The sequence below is a fragment of the Magallana gigas genome, chromosome 4, assembly GCF_963853765.1.
Source record: "Magallana gigas chromosome 4, xbMagGiga1.1, whole genome shotgun sequence".
In the NCBI taxonomy this organism is placed as follows: domain Eukaryota; kingdom Metazoa; phylum Mollusca; class Bivalvia; order Ostreida; family Ostreidae; genus Magallana; species Magallana gigas.
In genome coordinates, this window is record NC_088856.1 from 53560777 (window position 1) to 53565747 (window position 4971).

The window sequence follows — 4971 nt, forward strand, 5'->3', positions numbered from 1 at the left end:
CAACGACTTAAAACAAACTACCTATATAGCTTTGGGAAAAAAGTACACACGCATATACAAATATTTTGATAATGTATGATTTTAAAATGATTTTTCAAAATTAAGAAAAACCCCAAAAAACAGACATTAACCAAATTATGTGGCTTACCAAACCTGAATAACAATCCACAAACAGATAGATACACAAATAGAAAACTCATTTGCACTATTTGCTATATTCCTGTTGATAACAATGATCTATGTAAAGCTTTTAAAGCAGTGAAAATGGCTTACTCACGTCAGTAAGATAAAAAATAGAATATAGAGGTTAACAAACTGAAAATATATTCTGAAAGCAATTGTTTGTAGAAGCAAATATTTATAAATATTAAACATAAATGCACCTGTATGTGCTTTATAAACAAAGATGGTATCAATGTTGATATTGTGACTAAATCAGGTGTGTGTGATATCTTCAGAAATACAGTTCAATAGTAAAACTGTAGTTAAATAATAACATTCATTTTAAGTAAATAGTCTTAATGTATTAACTTTGGCCTTAGATAATATCAATATTTCACAAACACATTGCATAAATACAAAATACGTGATTATCATCACATTTATTAGCTAACTGAGCTTATGTCGATTATGATGTAGGTTTTGTTAAACGTTTTAAGTTACTATTGATGCTGCTATTCCAATATGAATTATCAAAACGTATCTCTGTAAACATTAGGAAAACAATAAGTAAACAAAATTGCCTAAAAGAGTCTTCAAGAAAATGTTCACGTTCAATAAACTGCTTAATTATTTGAAGTACGAGAGCAACATTGCAGTGAAGTAATTTGTTTAATCATGACGACTTTATGTCAAAATGACAGCTCTTTTAACAATGGTGCACACAAATTTAACCACACCAAAGCATTCAACCATAACTAAAAAAAAACCACACGGTTTCAACAAGAACTAAAAGAGGGTGGATTATTTCCTGCTAGAGTTGTAAACACAGGTATGCTTGATTTGATCATTACTTCAAAATGGATCTAGCTGATAAAATGTTTTATTCATTTAAAGGGACATTGGCAATGAAACATTGATGAAAAACAGATTTGAAAATATTTGATATGAAGTAACGATGATTTAAGAAAACTGAATGTGCAAATTGTTTTACAAAAAATCCGCAGTAAAAGCATGCAATATAAAAATGAATAATTACAACATAAAAGACATGACTAGCTGATACTTCAAAGATATCAAAAGATCAGAACACTTTGAGTCTAAAGTAATATCATCTTGTTGGTAAGGAAAATTGTCATAATTCTTCTTTGAAAACTTACAGTTTATGTCAATTATAAAATATTTTTATTGTTTTTTTTTCAGAATGAAAGCTATTCGGATACTTTAGTTTCAACTTACTTCCTTTGCTGTGAATGTTGCCAAAATTGTCAAAATTGTGGTGATGCTCTTGTAGCATATCAGAAATTATGTCAGGCCCTAGAAGACATTTCTTTGCAATGCCAGTGCCTTTTTTCAGTTATGAGACCTTCAGACTTTGCTGTTACAATTAATGCAATGTCTACCAGACAGGTTGCAGGAATTCAATGATTAATTTATCTTAGACAAAAAGCGTATTTTCCCAAAAGCTATCGTTAACGGTCAACTCATTAAAACTCATTAAGAAACTATAAAGCAGACGTGTTCTTCTATTTTACTTTAGTTTCTATGTCTTAAAAATACATTTATGTTTCATTGGTAAATGCGAAATTGTTTATCATGATTGTAAACAACTCGTGATGAAGTTTTTTTATAAGTGCGTTACCAGCAAGCATTTATTTTAATATAAGAGACACTTCATTTACAATGAAAAAATATGTCTATAGTCTGTCCCAAGATATTCATGCCGCTTTTCTCACATTCCTCAATATTTATAAACGCATTTGGGTTCAAGCGATGTTTATTCAACGTTATGAAGAAAACACAAGATGACCCGGCCCTTTGGAACGCTCACTCTTACTTGTCAGGTTTTAATACACTGTTAAAAAACAAAACAGTCAACGGGAATTTTCCATTACGAAAGAGATGAAATTACCCCAATAATAACGCTGAAAATGTTGCGTGGTATTTCCCATTTTCCATTATAAATCTCTGTTAAAAATATCTTTCGTTCCTGTGAATTATTCCGATTGAAAAAAAAAATGATAATATGACAATGAATATATCTTGGATAATATCCCTTTCATCAATTTCAATTGCACTTTTTTAACATTTATGTGTATTTTTATTTTATAATCGTCCAAATGTGCTGCATAAATATTTTGAGACATACTATCTAATTCTTGTGTAATGTAAGTGCAAATATGTAGCTCTGTGAGAAAATTGGAGTTTACATGCCGTAGAGGTGCTACAATGCCACACACTGAAACTTACACTTTACCATCCATCTTTAAACAGTTTGAGATAAGGTATGTCATTATAATCTTCATACAATGTATTACAGACGTCACTTGTCCAGACTTTTCTAAACACGCTAACCGAACTCGAAATATGTACTATGTTAGATTTATGTACAGGTGTCCTGTTTTAACACGTAAACAATCAACACTACATGTACATCCCTGTAAAGGTTTTCTGGTGACGTTTAAAAGACTTTAGTGCAAGTCGTCTGTTTTTAAATGTCTGAGGATTATTTGAGATCAAATATTGTAAATGAGACGAATTAGATCTATTTGTTTTGAGGAAAAGTCTTCGCAAAAACATGATATGAAATCTTTAAGATAAAAGCTGTCAAAATCGTCATTCATATTAAGCTTACATCATGTTAAAATCAAAGTAAAACATGAATTATTGCTTGTCCCTTTAAAGCTTTATCCTATTTCTATTTTAGGGATGTAAATAATAGATGAAACAGCCATAAACCATATTACTTAATTTGCTTCTGTGACTTAAAAATAATGCCAGAATCTTTGTCAAGAAAACCCCTTTTTATTTAACGAAAAGATAATATTTAAGTATTATTTTTTATATAAACATATCAAATTGGTTATATAAATTTGAAATTTTTATCTAATTTCACAGTAATAAATCTATTCTGAACAAGTAATGACTTCTCTACTTGTGCTCATGCGCCGTGAAAAGGCCAAGTGTGTTTACAAGAAATTGAATGGAAATATACACTGAGTGTAAATATTTAAAGTATAACTTTATTCTACATATGTGGGTTAGATGAAGATAATTGAGGACAATTTCGACTATTGCATTGAAAATTTAATTGTTACTTTCTTTGGTGAAACTAACTTTAAAATTTCCATTAAATGAGTTATTTTGTTTAAAAAAAATACCCTAAAACGGCAATATTTAGAAAATGTATTATTATTTGTAGTTTACTTATATTTGTTCGACTAAGATATAACATGGACATATATACAATACACTTAATCAAAATTCATTACGAGTTATTTTTGTTTAAATTTAATACAAATCAAAGTATTATGACCCCAGCCTTCTGAATATTTAGATTTTAGCATTCTACCAAACTCCATAGTCAAGGAGGCTGAGTGGCCAACATATAAACTCCCAGATTTACCATTTAAGATTTAAGATATGATCTTTTATGCTATAACTATAATTAACACATTATACATTTTAGCTTTAAAGTTTATTGATTTTAAACTTTATCTTCATTAATTATTAGATAAAATGTGTTTTAGAAATAAATGTGACGATACAAAAAATAGGTTTTTTTCCTGCCGTTGCAAAAATTAACATGCTTAGTAGAGTTCCCCCATTGTGTTTATTTTCGATCCGCGCCTGACCTAGTAATAGCATCAATAGTGAAACAGTCTATACTATTTTATGTAGAATGTTTCTTGAAAATGGCTCGATATACTAAGTCTTTATGCAAAACAGCGACCCATTATTTTTTTAAAAACATGTTATTGCACACAACAAGCATCAAACATGGCTATGATCTCATTAAGCAACCCAATGTTTATATTTTCAACCACTCTACACGTGTTTAAACACAAACGATAACTCTGTTCTGAATATCATCGTTGAATTTAAATAACCTCTAGATGGTGAAATAAAACACAAATCTTAAAAGATTTTAATGTTTTAACATAAATCAAAGTAGGATATGATATGAAAAAGACCAGTACTAAAGTATTTTGAGAATATTATTCGAACACATATACTTCCGCACGAAATTTCACAGGAACTGAACAAATCTCGGTGAAGTCTCCTGAATATTTTTCCGTTTTCGGTTACACTGTAACATACAATCATTTTAAAGATCAGAAACTCCTTTGTACGATGAATTTCGCATAAAGTAAACCACGACTCATGCATTTATAGAATATACTAGTTATATTCATGATAATACCTACTGTAATTTGTCCAGTATATATTGTGTTTGACTCTCAAAATCTAACATTTCGGCCAGCCCAACACTCCACTCTCCAGTTGTGGGAGTCGAGAACGGCGATGGGTATACAAGTGTCTCAAATTTAATGGCATCTCCATCACCATCAAAACCCGTATATGTGAACACAATATACCAAACTCGTTTGTTTTCTTCTACATTCTCAGTTCGTATATCAAACTCACGCAGATTGCATCTCGGTTATAAAAAATATAAAAAAATGCATGTCTATTAAATAAAACCAAACAAACAAACAAAAAAATAACAAAAACCCAAACACTCATTGAATCAAGATTGATGTTCGAGACAAACACAAAGACTTTTTAATTACATACCAACGAATCGAATCCTGTTGACGGCAATGATCTAAGTAACTATTAAAGCAGTGAAAATGACTTATATACGTCAGCAAGATGAAAATTATAGCCTGACAACAACAAACACAAAATATATTCTTAAATCAATTGTCAGTAAATGCCAAACCCCCCTTAAGTATTGCATCTGTATGTACTCTTTAAACAAAGATGGCATCGATGTTTATTTGTTAACAAAATCAGATTTACCACATT